This window comes from Erpetoichthys calabaricus, chromosome 9 (assembly GCF_900747795.2).
Source record: "Erpetoichthys calabaricus chromosome 9, fErpCal1.3, whole genome shotgun sequence".
Taxonomy (NCBI): Eukaryota; Metazoa; Chordata; class Cladistia; order Polypteriformes; family Polypteridae; genus Erpetoichthys; species Erpetoichthys calabaricus.
In genome coordinates this window covers 122,048,366-122,065,071 of record NC_041402.2, presented here as the reverse complement: position 1 = coordinate 122,065,071, position 16,706 = coordinate 122,048,366, and positions in this window count along the sequence as shown.

The following is a 16,706-nucleotide window of genomic DNA, read 5'->3' as shown; positions in this document are numbered from 1 at the left end:
TTATGTTGCGTGTGGCGTCACCAAAATAAATAAATGAAGGTATAATTAAATCAATACATAAAAATTAGCACCAAAAAACATGTCATAAAACATTTACATTCACATATTATGTTTTTAATTACAGGTAAAATTCCGTTACAATGAACTTCCAGGGACCTAAAAAATACTTTGTTGTAATGAGATTCTGTATTTGTATCTATAGTGCTTTCTTTAAGTTGCATCCAGGCGTCTGCAATCATTTCAATAGCTTCTTTCACATTGATTTTAATCTTCTCCTGTCTACAAGTTATGCTGATGAGAATTTTTTTCGGCATTTCCTTGCGATAATACACTTTCAGGGTGCAAATGATGCCCAAATCCAATGGCTGAAGCACTGCATTATCTAAATGCGGAAGCATGTTGTGGGCAGCACAGTTATCAATCAGAAGCCGAATCATCCTTTCCTTCTTCTTCATATTGTGAGGCTTCTGAACTCTGTTGGGATCCCACCTAATCTCCTACAGCCCCAACCACCCCAGGGGGATCCTCCACCCAATGGGAACATCACGCTGAAGTGCATCCCGAAGTGCGATTGCTGCGTCTGTGTAAGATTGTTTGTCCCTTGCTGGGGCAGGGCAACAGCAGGCCCACAGCAGTACAGTTAGGCACCACAGAAGCAAATCGTAAAAGATCGTGGTCGCGTTATAAGTCCCTGTCTTACACCCCAAAACATGAGGCTGAGTCTCAGTACTTTAGCAAAACCAGCTTTATTCAGCTTGAAACAGGAACAGCACGGTTATTTATTGTAGTGGGATCTGCCACTCTCCTATAAACAGACACAGCAGTCAGGCAGGGTCATGGCCAGGTTAATGGCCAAGTAATCCTGTTTTCTGCATTACCCATCAAGTTTGCTTTGGCGGAGAGACGCAGCAGAGCCTGTGAGCCTGCTGTTGCCCTGGCAACATATAAACAGTCTTCCACAGACGTGGTGATCACACTTCGGGATGCTCTTCGGCTTGTTGTCCAGTTGTGGGAGGTCCCAAGAGAGTTTAGAAACCTCACATTTTCTTGAATGAGTGCCACATTAATAGGAATGTTTCTTGAATGAGCATCACTGACCCCCATAAAAACTGCTTTTTCGACGTCTTCAAATGCAGCAGTTTGTATACATTTGCAACCCAAGATATTTGACAGCGTCGATGGCGAAATTCCAAATTCACTGGCAAATTCTTTTTTCCCCGCAATCAAGACCTGCAAAAATGTTAAGTTTTTTTTGTAATATGAACTGTTATCGTTTTTCATGTCTGCCGTTTCTATAGGAGGGTGACAATGAGTTAAATTTCAATGGATGTTTTTCAAATGTTGACGAGCAATAAGCAAAAGGTATCACTGAAAACCACAGAAAACAAAAACAGCAAAAAAAAAAAAAAAACAGTACAAGGAAAGCTCGAAGAAAGAAATTTTTTTTTACAAAGTTTCTGTTTGGGGATTGTTGTGCACAACTGAGCTGTGACCACAGAAAAAACTGCTCTGTGGATGATTCATTCAGGCACTTTGTTGTAATGAAAGTATCTGCAGAATGTACTTTGTAGTAACGAGATTTCTATAGACTCGTGTCATATGGGGAAACTGTCAGGACCATAAAAATATAATGAAAATTTCATTGTAAAGATATTCGTTGTGATGGAATTTTACCTGTATTTATTGTCATTCATAATAGATGTATTTAGCTGTGTATTTATATATTAGCTTATGTATTTATTTAATTATGTCTGATATAATTTTCCACAATAAAGAATCTGATATTACACATAGTTAAGTATCAAAAGTAAGTAAATGTAGGATCTCTATGGGGTACCTTTTAGGCCTTAATTCTCGACAGTACATACACTATATAGTAAAACATATACAAGGTATAGTGAAATGCTTACATTGTGTACTGAAACATATACACCATACAGTGAAACACAATCTACAGTATATACTGAATCACATGCACTATATGTTGAAAGCTTAGATTTTGTCTCATACCTTATATATAAATACTTTTAAAGTGATTATTTATTAACTTGACTGTAACAGACTTATGTTGCACTTACATTCTCTTCATTTGCTAGATTTGGCAATTAATTAACAGCTGAAAAAAATCGAAGGGGGTATGAAGTTATTTTACTCCAAATGTCACTGTGCTGTAATGTTTTACAGGAAAACTAGATGCTTGTATTGTCTTCTCCGCTTAACACAGAAAAAATTGTTAATCCTTATTTTATAGATACTTTCAATGAAATAAGCTAATATATAACCTTTTTTTACATTCTTAAACTCCTTAATCTAATTTATGGTCTGAACAATGAAGGGGGTTTCAGATGAGGTAGGTGAAAGCATGTCCCAGTAGTTTCAGGTGCAATGCAGAAAATCACTTGTAAATTTCTTGAAAACATGTTTGTTTAAATTAACTAATTCTGCTTAAATTGAATACGAATGATATAAGCTCCTCTAAGGTCTTGTTAGTATATAGAATTTTCAGTTCAATTTGGTATTTACTGTATTAAGAATCAATATACAATAGCCAATATCGAGATGTTCAGCACTTTTGATTTTTCACAACTTGTTGTGAATATTAAATGAAATGCACAAAGACTCCAGTACTCTTCCTACTATGCCCATATTGCCTGGTGGTGATGATGATGAAAAAAATTGCCCAAGAATCAGAAGAGGAAGCATTTAGAACAGGTAGGGTTAGCTCTGCTGTTTGCAAATGGTTAGTTTTTCTCCCAGGATGTTCAAGCAATACATAACAACTAAAGATTAAACCTGTTACTGCATATGATGAAGCCGTCTGGGCATATGCCTCACCTGCAATGTGCCATCTTGGCTCCATGGCAAAATAGGTCCCAACTAAGCAAAGTTCCATAGAGTGTTCATTGCTCCACAGCATAGTGTATGAGCAAAAAAGCAGCAGGTGGAAGGAGATAAGCGCTGCAGTGACTTATCTTACTGGAAAACACACTTTTGCCATTTATCGCGTGCCCAGAAAATACTCTGTCAGTGGCCAAATAACCACTGTACATTACTCAATAAATGGCATCACATCAGAAGTAACACAGCATGTAAGTCCTTATCTGTCCATTTCACAACATCTCCACAATCAAAACATTACAAGTAGGGAAAAAAAACAGCAGCCATCGTGGTTTTGATATTTTGTTGTGTGAATGATTCTTCTTTTTTTTTTTTTTTTAACACTGGGGAGTTTGGTCTTGTCCATTGAGAGATTTGGACATCTGAGACAGTGCTCTGTTGGCAGTAGTGTTATTTAGCATTTTTATTATCTATCCAATATATCCTGTATTTAAATCAACAGGAGAAGAATCAGTTACAAGTATATTAAAAACATGAGCAGGAAGGTCATAAAAGAGAAGGAAAAGGTAGCTAAAGGTTCATCAAAGGCTAAGCCAGTCTCAAGTTCACAATATAGCCTGCCACAGACTGAGCTGAAAGAGATAGGTGAAGGAATGAATCAGTCAGGAATTCACGATTCAGCATCTACTCCGTCCAACAGTGAATGTCGGAGCAAAACTGTGAGAGGGGTGGGCAATGACAACTTGTTGATCTCAGACAGCCAATCAGAAGTAAGCATGATTTCTTTATCACCACTGTCAACTACTTCCAACATTCCCTGTGAATCAACAGCATCAACTCCAACGAAATACGAAACTGCATCTTCGGAGCACAGAGAAGGAGGAAACGAGCAATCTGAGCTGAAGGTATTAATCACCACACTCTGGGTAAAAACAAATGATGTAAAGGAGGATATTTATTTGGATAGCTCAAATACACAATAGAATGGACAAGCTGTTTTAGGATATAAAAGACCAGCAGATATGTTTAAGCAATAACTTTGATATAAAACTAAAAAAAAATCTAGCTAAAGTTGATGAATAAATACAGCAAAACTAAGGATAAAATCAGACTGCTTGGTGCAAGAAATTAAGCAAATGAGTTGCATTAAGCAAGTAGAACAACTGCCATCCACTGTCAACAAAAAAACAAATGCAAAGTGCTGTCTGATAAATTTTCTATGTTTGAAGACAGATATAGAAAACATCAGAATCGAAGGATTTCCTAAAAGCCATAAAAGCCCAAACCCAGTGAAATTCACTATTTTCCAAAATAATAATCAGCTTATCGCATATGTGGATCAAATGCCTCAAAGCTTACAAGTCTGATTGCCCGATTTGACAAACTACAGGCTAAAGAAAATTTGATGTCAATTCTCAGACAGAAAGAGGAGATTGCATCGTATATAGAAGCAACGTATTGATATATTACCAGATTTCTCTAGTTCAACAGCTACCAAACAAGCTGAATTCTACAGCATTAAACAGTGCATATGCCTCTTGTTTCCAGCCAGACTGAAAGTAATTGTTGATGGCCAATTCTATATCTTTAGTTCTCCCTAAGAGGCAGAAAAAAAGTTAAATAGACTGATTCCGACATGCTTTAAAATATGAACATGAGTCATATTGTGTCTTGGAAGTGTAAAGAAGGTTCTGCTTGAAACTTGGTCTAACCTTCATGTAACATCTGCCATAACTATACATTCTATTTCCTTTTTAGCCACTTTTTTCAGTTATTACATTTAATTTTATTCTATTAAATATATGTGTTCATTTGGGTAACTATTAAGTAACTGAAAGTGTCATTAGAGTTAAAAATCATTCTTCTTTGTTTTCAGGAGACTGTTTAACATATCCTAAGTTTATTGTATCTGGACTGTACTATCATAAGATACCACGATTTTAATCCCTACAACACCGCTGCTGGTGGGTTTGCTTTGTTTTGGACATGCACTGCCTCTTGGCTTGTCAGAGGACTGGGACTCTATGAAATGTGGTCTAACCTCACTTACGGAGGCAAAATGGGGGAGGGGGGAGAATACACAGTATGTATGTTACTTCAAATTTATCCTCTTATTCAAACAACTGAAAGTGCCAACTTAACAATAAGGTCCTTTGACGTTATATCTGGCAATAATACAAAATCATGGTTAAAGTTAATTTACGAAAATACACACTACTTAACATTACAAAATGTCCTCAAAAGTTTAGAAGCAGTGTCTCCTTGACCAAGCAGTGAACTTTGTACACTAGTACGTCAAAGGTCTCAATTACAATCTAAAGAGAAAAAGGTATTCTCACCTAACAGGCCTAAATGCTAAGATATTATTTTTACAGGAGACTCACTTTATAAGTTTGGACCTGTTTTGACTGCAAAGTGATTGGATTGACCAAATCTTTTACTCCAATTATACAAAGAAAACTAGAGGTGTCGGAATCTTAATACATAAAACAATCTCATTTGTACAATCAGACTATCTGATCCAGAAGGGCACTATGTCATGGTGATGGGTAGTTTATTCAAATCTAAAGTAATTTTGATATATATTTATTTATCTAATGTGGATGAGACTGATTTTATGCAAAATATATTTGCATCATTTCCCAAAATGAGCCACTCCTATATAATGGCTGGAGACTTTAATTGTGTTTTAAATCCAGACTTGGATAGATCATCATTTATAGTGGTGGTAACATCTAATATCGCAAATCCAAACACACACTTTGTCATAGATCATAACTTGTCAGACCCATGGAGATTCTTAATTCCTTCTTCACACCAGTACATTATACTTACCCCAGAATGTATGATGCGATTGTTAACTTTAATCAAGCCCCTTTGATCTTGGAGCTTGAATCACTATGCCCTAGAAACTCATTTCATAGCTGGCATCTTAACCCTGTCATTAGCAGGTAAGAACTTTATAGAATTCATCTTCAAACAAATTGATCATTTTTTTGAAGACAAATGCATCCTCAGTAGTGTCTGCAGGAATACTCTGGGAAGCTCTGAATGTGTTTTTAAGAGACAGAGTATTATATATCTTTGCTATAAAAATAATTGGAGACCAAGAAGGCATCAGAGTTAATTAGCAAAATTACCAGAATAGATGAAGACTACGCCAGATCTCCAAACAAGGCACTTTATAGGAAAAGGCGCTTTATATGATCAGAATTTACACTTTTGAGAAAAAAAAAAGTTGTCTTTAAATCACAACATTATTACTGTGAACATTAAGAGAAGGCTAATAAGATCTTAACTCAACAAAAACATAATGCAATAATAGAAATTACCAATGATGATGGAGATAAAATCATTGACCATACAAATATAGCCCATACATTTAGGGAGTACTATCATTTTTAAAATTTTACTCAGTTTAAAGAAGATTAGGAACAATCTCAGGAGTTTTTCTTACACAATACAAATACCACAGCTACATACTCTTACTGAAGAGCAACTGGACAAACCTACGACACCCTTAGAACTACTGGATGCTATAAACTCACTCCAAAGTGAGAAAGCAGCTGGCCCTGATGGCTACCCAGTGGAATTTTAGGCACAATTTTATATAATTATATTAGCTCCACTATTATTAGTAACATTTATAGAAACTAAAGACAAGAAAATATTTGCCAAGCATTAATTACTGTCTTTCTCTTGCAAAGAAAAATAATGACTTATTACAATATGAATCCTACAGACAAATTGTATTTCTGAATAATGATGTTAAGATACTCTCCAAAGTTTTAGCCAAAAGGACTGAGAAAGTGCTTCCTTCTGTAATACTACAAGACTAAACTGGATTTGTTAAAGGCAGACATTGAGCTTCAAATCTTCTGTGTATGTTCAATGTAATATGTTTAATTTAATAAACTCATTTACTATACTCAAGCATAAAATCTTTGGAAGTAGAAAAAGCCTTTTACAGAGTTGAATGGACCTATTCACCACATTGCACAAATTTCGGGTTGGTCCAAATATATGTGCATGGATAAAACTCCTTTATACCAGTCTGTCTCTTTTAACAACATGTTCTGAAACTACTTCAAACTAGAATGTGGTACTCTTCAAGGCTGCCCTCTAACACCATTGTTTTTTTGCAATTGCTTTAGAGCCATTGGCCATTCACTTTCAAAAAGCTTTAGATATAAAGAGGATTATCAGAGAAGGACTTGAAAAGAAAATTTCATATATGCAGATGAAATGGTACTGTATATATCAGACCCAAAATCACCTTTAGTAGTAATTCTTAATGCACTAGCAGAATTTCAAATGATGTCAGTCAATCATTCTCCAACCTGCTATATCCTAACACAGGGTCACGGGGGTCTGCTGGAGCCAATCCCAGCCAACAAAGGGCGGAAGGCAGGAAACAAACTCTGGGCAGGACTCCAGCCCACCGCAGGGCAGGCACACACACACACACACACACACGCACACACACACACACCAAGCACACGCTAGGGACAATTTAGGATCGCCAATGCACCTAACCTGCATGTCTTTGGACTATGGGAGGAAACCCACGCAGACACGGGGCGAACATGCATACTCCACGCAGGGAGGACCTGGGAAGCAAACCCAGGTCTCCTTACTGCGAGGCAGCAGCGCTACCACTGCGCCACTGTGCCGCCCTTTCAAAAGATGTTTAGACTCAAAATCAATTTGAATAAAATTGTGCTTTTCCAATCAACATTCTAGCACAGAATACTAGACATCTATCAGTTTATTTTATCAGAGTTGTTTAAATATTTAGGGCTAAAACATCAGAAGTAATTATAAAAATCTTTTTCACCTTAATTTTGCTATCAGCTTGGAAAACCTCAAACAAGATGTGAACAGATTATCTATCTTCCATCTCACATTAGCAGGGAGAATCAATACTGTCAAGAGGAACATTCTTCTCAAGCTTCTTTTTCTATTTAACAGCTTCCCTATAAACATAAATAATTTTTTAAGAAATCAGGTTTGAGTATAACCTAATTTATCTGGAATTCGAGATATCCACACAATCAAAATGCGACACTACCAAGATCTAAAGTTCAAGGTGGCACGGCAATACTTAACTTAGTAATTGTAATACAGAGCAACAAATATACAAGCTATAAAGTCATGGAAATCGACTTAAACTGATGAATATACACAAGCCTGGTCTACAACAGAAATAAAATCTTGCTTTTCTATACGCCCTGCTTTGTGCTCCAGTAAATAATAATTGTTCATCAATATATCAATAATCCAATTTCAATCAATCACTCAGAATATGGAACCAATGCAGGATGCATTTCAAAGCAGAGAAGCTTTTATCTGTTTCTCCTCTACATCATAACCACCATTTTCAACCCTCTCATACCTACACAGTATTTAATCTTTGGAAAATGTGCATGATTAAAAAACTTAGAGAACTGTATACAGATCATGTTTTTGCATCTTATGAACAATTATGCTTCAAATGTAACTTCCAAGAATCACAATTTTTCCACTACTTTCAAATCAGAAATTTTGCTAAAAAGAATCTACCCAATTTTCCACACCTACTACCCATTTCTATTCCAAAAGATATACTGATCAGTCTTGAAGACTCAGACAGTATCTCAACAATATATAAAAACATCTTAAAGTCTCTCCCTTTTAAAGATCCTAGGGGTACAGTGGGGAAAGGACCTGTCACTTAATATCTCAGAGAAGAAAGCCATGCATAGAATATAATCTAGCATTCATTCATTCAACTTAAAATATTTCATCAATCACATTTATCTCATTTAAAATTGTTCAAAATGTATGCAGGGCAAGATCCAACCTGAGAATGTTACAATCTAGCCCCAGTCTCACTGAGCCACATGTTTTGGACGTGTACCAAATTAACATCATTTTGGACAAAAATCTTTCAATGCCTATCAGACAGCCTTGGTGCCACAATCAATCAAAACCCATTAAAACTGTGTTTGGTGTACTCCCAGATGGGCTTAAAGTGGAGGACAACAAATTGATTCTAATTGAAATACCATAGTAATAGCACAACTTTTCTCTCGGGTGGGGGTTGAATACTGTTCGACTTCATTGTATAGAATGTTTTTTTCTTTGTTGTACAAGTTCAACTTGATTGTTTGGAATGTTATTTTCCTCCAAAATAATAAAAAATGTATATCAGTTATGAGATAAACTACATTATCGGTCATTTAATTTTCAGTTTTATTTAGCAGGTGAATTGAGCTTTCTAATGAGAACAATGGATATTTAACATACATATATATATATATATATATATATATATATATATATATTTATATAATATATATATATATACAGGTGCTGGTCATAAAATTAGAATATCATGACAAAGTTGATTTATTTCAATAATTCCATTCAAAAAGTGAAACTTGTATATTAGATTTATTCATTACACACAGACTGATGTATTTCAAATGTTTATTTCTTTTAATGTTGATGATTATAACTGACAACTAATGAAAGTCCCAAATTCAGTATCTTGGAAAATTAGAATATCAATTAAGACCAATGCAAAAAAAGGATTTTTAGAAATGTTGGCCAACTGAGAGGTATGAACCTGAAAAGTATGAGCATGTACAGCACTCAATATTTAGTTGGGGCTCCTTTGGCCTGGATTACTGCAGCAATGCAGAAACAATCAGTCTATCTTTTTTTCCAACGCCGTTCCGCAGTTCGACAGGAGCAGCATAGTGGTTCATTTAGCCAGGGAGCAGGTCTTCCCTTATTACAGCGAATCTTGAGCGGAGCAATTGAGTCTAAAACCGTTTTACAAGGAGAATTAAATTCTAAAACAGAATCATTGATACCATCATATTGGACATCAAGACTAGAGAATATGGTTTTAAAATGCAATGTAGGAAGTATTTTAAGAAAGAGAGGCTTTTGTCTGTGGCACCTCTGCACGAGAACCACCTTTATCCACCCTCTCAAACTTATGCAGTTTTTAATGTCTGGAAAACATTCAGGATTGAATCACTTAGAAAACTGTACATAGACAACAAATTTGCATCCTACAAACAATTACAGTCCAAATTTAACTTTCCAGCAAACACATTTCTTTCACTACCTTCAAATTAGAAGAGGGAGGATTGTGTATCATCCAATTCCTGACAATCCTATGTAAACAGATTTTTTTTATTATTTCTTTCCTCTCACATATATTTTTTCTGTAGTCTAATATTTTTAATAGATAGTACCAAATGGGAAAAACTAATTAAGTATTATGGATCATAACTAAAAACCCAGTAATATTTAGATGTAATACAAAAAAGTTTGCCTCCAACAAAACAAGACCACAGCTTTAAATAACAGTTATAAATAGGGAAACAGAGAGTCATGATATAAGTAATGGGGAGGTCCAACTATGATCACAGCTGATCAGGTTGTGTCTATTGAGAGAGCACTGGCCTGCCTTAGGAACAGAATGAGAGTGGATTAACTATTTTGAAGCTTCAGTTACTGCTCAAGCTACTATCCATTTGCCAAGTACAGATTCAGCTATTAAATACTTTTGCCAAAAAAAAAAACCTATGGTGTCATTCATCTCAACCAATTCATCAGGAGTAACAACTGCAATAGGTGCTCAGTGTGAAAAGAACAGTTGAATGCCTTCCATTACTGGAACGTTTAACCCATGCCTAAAATGTATTCACATAAAAAGAGGGAAAGTCTGAAGATCTACAAATAAATGAATCCTGAAAGGCAGATGATGAAATTGTTGGAAATGATAGACATTAGTGGTTTTCATTCTCTGATCTACCCACTGCTATCACAATATATATATATACATATACATTATATATACAGTATATATATTTTTATTTCTGTAAAATTAAATATGATACCTGCCATCACTATCACTAAAATGCATCTGAGAGAGTTCACAACACTGGCATCTAGAAATTAATGGACCAAATATAGTAAGAGCAGCTAGGTTTAATAAAGTCTGTTATTGAATGTAGTTAGAAAACCACTTCTGCCATGGTTTTTAATTTTCCTAAAAATCTCTCCTTTAAAGAACAGAACTTAAATAGTACTGTGCTTCTATTCTTTAAAAGTCAGTTTTGATATTAAACTTCTGGTCCCAAGGGGAGATTGCCACCTACTGGTTAAAATGAACCTAATTTTGAAAGTAAGTTCTAATTACCTTATTTTACAGATATGAGTGGAGAAAGTTAAAATGTGGTACAGATGGTGCTAAACGAATAAGCATAGGTACTTCTGTCTATGTTTTCTCAGATAAGAAGACAAAAACCTCACTGTGGCTCAAATAATTCAATTACTTCATAAAGAAACATACAGTAAAATAATTTCATTACAAACAACAAAGCAATGTTTCACTAGTGTGGATTCAGGACTTCTGCATAGACAGATGAGGAATAATGGAGTAATGAGCAGTAGAAATAAATTATGGAGCAATGTTTGCCTACTTTCAAAGATACATGACTGTTTGTTATCTGTACCAAAACAAATTTGAATGATCTGCTTCCAGTTAACTCTTTCCGGGAAAAGGCGTTGTTCCATTAAATAACTGTTAACAATAAGCTATTTCATCCAAGAATAATGCTTCAACTAACACAAAATGGATTTCTGCTTATGCTTTAAAATCAGAATAACTCTGCAAAATCACATGAAGCAAGATAACATGACCACCTTACAAGACACAGAGAACACATATGGCAGGATAATAAAACAAACAAGGGATAACCAGTGTGGAAAGCATACCCCCGGACACAGACAGACAGACACCAGAATGTCCAAAACACACTTCTTTATTTCCCCTGAGCACCACAATGCCTTCCTCCAACAATTATCTTCATTTCTCTCTTTCTCTTTCTCTTCTTCTTCTTCTGACCTCCACTCCCCTCCTCACAAGCTCCGTCTCCTTCCTCCCAACTCCGGCTCATCTACTGGAGGGAGGCGGCCCCTTTTATACTGACCTGGATGGATTCCAGGTGCTCCACCTGACGACACTTCCTGCTGTGGCGGAAGTGTCAGGAAAGCACCTGGAAGCACTCCGGGTGCCCCTGGGATATCTTCTGGCAGCACTTCCTGGTGTGGTGGATGTGCTGCCATCCAGGGTTTCATAACCATCCGGGCGCCCCCTGGCGGTGGCCACGTCCTCCTGTAGGGATGAGCGTCCCAGCTCCATTCCAATGGCCCACAAGCAGACCCGGGCGGCTGCCCTCTCGTGGCCCAGGGGAGGTATCGTCTCTCTCGGGGACTGTCCAGGCGTTCTGGCTGGGTAGGATCCCCAGCCATCTGTGACACAAGTAAGATATTAATTTTCAGGATTTAAGTTCAACTCTTTCTATATAACAGACTTCTTCAATACTTTCATTATGGTATAATTATATGAAATAAAACTCCAGCTTGCTGTGTAATAAAGGAGCAATCAACATTATTCAATTTATTTTCGGATTTCATGATCCTTGTCAAAGAACTTTCCTAGTTACAGTGTTCCTTCATAGTCCATGACAGATGCTTAACAAGTGGCACCTGCAAATTAATTATGAATTATGATTTTTTTTTTTTTACAGTTGTGTCTTTTAGGAAGTGAAACAACCCTAATTCATTTCAAACTAATGCCTCTGGCTTCCTCTGAACCTGGTTTCCAACATGAAAGGTACATTCTATGCCAAAAATATTTTAGAATAAACTAAATAAATATTTGCAGATCTAACACCTTTGAAGAAAAAAAAGATTAAACCACTAAAGGGAGTTAGCAATTAATTTCCTTTTACAACAGTGATTTATTTTATGACTTTCTACTTTTCCTTTTTTATTATACTGTCAAGACGTCTTGGTTTAACATTGCAATTAATTATGCTGTGAGCATTTAAGAAGTCTTACTTTTTAAGCCAATACAACAAACACTATCTTCTCCTATATTGCGTAAAAACACCTATTTTGTCTGGATATTAAGTATGTTGAATGAAAGAGATTGTTTTTCTTCCATGCTACCTCAGTGCTCTACTCAGTTTTCTGCCCATGAATGAACTATTATTTTAAAATTATACATTTGTCATGTGAAATAAAGGTCTACAAAATCTCTTAGGCAACAAGCAATAGAAACCACAAATGCAAGCCATGAAATACTCATGTTATTACTAAGAAAACATTTGTTTACACCACAGATTTTAAACTTAAAAAATTCTTAAAAGTAATCTAGAGGATGTTAACTTGACTATAGCGATTTTAACTGGTAAAAAGAAGTTTATTCAATAAAGATGACTACTAACTAACTTGTCATTCTGTATATTTTGTGAACTGAGACAGCACTGACATAAGTTTTTTGTTTTGCAGTTTGACTAACAAAACTCAACAGAAATTGAAATATTACATAACAGAAAATAATACACAAGTTTACAAAAAGTATAATTCAGTTGTCATAAAAAATAGTAATACTCATTTTGAAAGATAAAAACAGATAAGTTGTTATAATAAAATATGTATTTTAATGGTCTTCTCAGCAAAATAAAAATAGTATGAAGTTTATTAAGAAATCAGCACTAGTGCTTCAACGTTAAGAGCCAGGGGCACAACCAAAACAAACAGTGCAAAATATGTAATTAACCTTCATCAGTAATTTAACTTATTGTTAAAATGTTTATAACAAACTTCAACTTTGCCTTGTTGAGCAATTTTATTCAATTTTCTGTCAAATGCGCAAAGTAAAATGAGGACTGCCTAACTTTGTTGTTTTTCTCTTTTCTCTTATGTACTCTTCTGATTTTCCTAGACAAGGCCATGCAAAGCAAGTAGGCTAAGAGAAAAATCCAGTACCACTTGCTTTCATAAAGGTAGCTCCATTAACATAAAAAAGAAAGCAGATCAATATCAAGAATGCATCAAACACAAGAAATTTCATGTATCATAATTGGGCTGAGCAGCATCTTGATCTTCAACTACGACCAAGGATGCTTGATGGAGGAAAATCTGAAAAAGTCAGAAAGGAAAATGGTAGAAGATTGTTTTTTTTATCGTTTGCCAACATGGACAAACACTTGGACACACAAGCTGTTGGAGATGCTACTGGACTTCGAGTTGTATAGTATGTGAAGTCTACATGTTCTTTCTGTGTTGCTGTGGCTTGGGCTTGTTCATCTCAGTGCCATTTGATCCAAAAAATGTGGTGTTGCTGTTTCAATTTAGACAAGTAAGAGCCTATACATACTTCTGGGAAGGAGGTGGTTATGAGGCTCTGTGACATACCCGGTTTGTGACACATGCATTTTAAATAAATAAATACACTCGCATTTTTGGGTGGGCCATAGACAGTGTAGCAGAGCATCTCCAGAGGCAGATGTGGGTGCAGACGATCCCACATCTATGTGCACACATGTGAGACTGACACGCTCCCTCATTAGCGCTGGAGCAGCAGCTCAATCCAACAGGGTTTTTAAAAGAGGCTCCATATTTTTCTCAAATGACGGTGACATGTCAGGGGTAACACAATGATCTGATGCCAATCTAGATAAAAAAAGACAACCAGCTTCACATTGTCTGATTGATTTTTAACGTGGATGGTGTGTGAATTTGTACATCTTATTAGTCATTGGCAAAAATGGATAGATGTTATTAGCTAGCAATAACATCAGAGTTCTCCTTTATTTGTGTAGACTTCTCTAGTGTGGCTCCACAGAATTTACATAGCAAAAACACAATTATAAATAAATAATATAAATGAGAGAGCACCTGACTCATTAAAAATGGTACTTTCTTAAAATACACAATTCTCTTTGATATTATCAGTTTAAGTTGTGTAACTTATATAAATGATTTTTTAATCAATTTCTATTTTTATAAATAAGACAACAGTAACAATGGCAATAGTAATGACCAAAATGATTCATACAAAATTGAATCTATAGCAAAACTTACTCATTAAAAAATTCTGCAAAAACAAATGGGGTTTCCTTTTCAGCAAAATGTATCCCTGTGCAACAAGACGAAAAATGTTCAGTCACTGTCTATAAGTGTTTTCATACATTAATTATTTGTGTCTCTGCCAGTTGCTAAGTTTTCAAATAAAGATCTCTTGTCAAAAAAGTATATAAATAAACAAATCACTGAAATAACTTCCTGTCATGTATAGACATTTTGTTTAATCATGAGTTGTGTGTTAGGATTGTTCTGGTAGTATGAGGCCCCTTTTGCCAATAATGATGACAATCTTGGCAATAGCAATAATAAAGAGTTGGTCTTGTTCACTGTGAGAGATAGACATCTGAGATGGGGCTCCACTGGCAGCGGTGTTATTTAGCGTTTTTATTACCTATCCAAGATATTCTGTAGTTTGTCAACCAGAGGGGATTTAAGTACAAATATATTAAAAGCATAAGCAGGAGACCAAGGGGTCAGAAACGTGAAAGAAAAGGTAGGTAAAGGTACATTAAAGTCTAAGGCTGTCTCAAATTCACGTTACACGTTACAGAGGAAGTCAGAAGAGACAGGTGAAGGGATGGAACAGCCAGGACCTCGTGCTGCTGCATCTGTTCCAGCAGCCAGCAAATTTGGAATTCCCCAATCTCTGGTGGGATATTGGAACCAAGCATGGCCTCTTTAGCCCCACTGTCAACTACTACCAACATCCACTGTTACTGAATGGAATCAACCTCAACAGGATATGTAAGTTGTTTTCAAAAGGCGGTGAAGTTGGAAACCAGCTAAAAGAGCTGAAGGAACTGATTATTGCACTCAGGTTTGGGGAAATGTTAATAAATGATGTAAAGAAGGATATAAAGGATATACACAAGAGAACAGACAATATTGACAGCAGAATGGACAAGCTGCTTCAGGATATAAAAGATCAGGAGGATAGTTTAACACTAGAATCCCTGAAGTCTATGAAAAAAACTCATAATCATGGCCCACCTTAAATCCCTTCACATCTCTACCATCAGCATCTTTTAATTTGTAAAATCTTCCCATCCCCCACTTTGACAGAGCTCAGCTCGGGCAAAATGCTCTCCCACCTCAAGCCAAGGCTCCTTATCTGCATGTGATGTGCCTGAAATTATATAGGGTAAATAATACAGTACAGGTGCTGGTCATAAAATTAGAATATCATGACAAAGTTGACTTATTTCAGTAATTCCATTCAAAAAGTGAAACTTGTATATTAGATTCATTCATTACACACAGATAGATGTATTTCAAATCTTTATTTCTTTTAATGTTGTTGAATATAACTAACAACTAATGAAAGTCCCAAATTCAGTATCTCAGAAAATTAGAATATTGTGAAAAGGTTCAATATTGAAGACACCTGGTGCCACACTCTAATCAGCTAATTAACTCAAAACACCTGCAAAAGCCTTTAAGTGGTCTCAGTCTAGTCCTGTAGGCTACACAATCATGGGGAAGACTGCTGACTTGACAGTTGTCCAAAAGACGACCATTGACACCTTGCACAAGGAGGGCAAGACACAAAAGGTCATTGCTAAAAAGGCTGGCTGTTCACAGAGTTCTGTGTCCAAGCACATTAATAGAGAGGCGAAGGGAAGGACAAGATGTGGTAGAAAAAAGTGTACAAGCAATAGGGATAACCGCACCCTGGAGAGGATTGTGAAACAAAACCCATTCAAAAATGTGGAGGAGATTCACAAAGAGTGGACTGCAGCTGGAGTCAGTGCTTCAAGAACCACCACGCACAGACGTATGCAAGACATGGGTTTCAACTGTCGTATTCCTTGTGTCAAGCCACTCTTGAACAAGAGACAACGTCAGAAGCGTTTCGCCTTTGGACTGCTGCTGAGTGGTCCAAAGTTATGTTCTCTGATGAAAATAAATTTTGCATTTCCTTTGGAAAT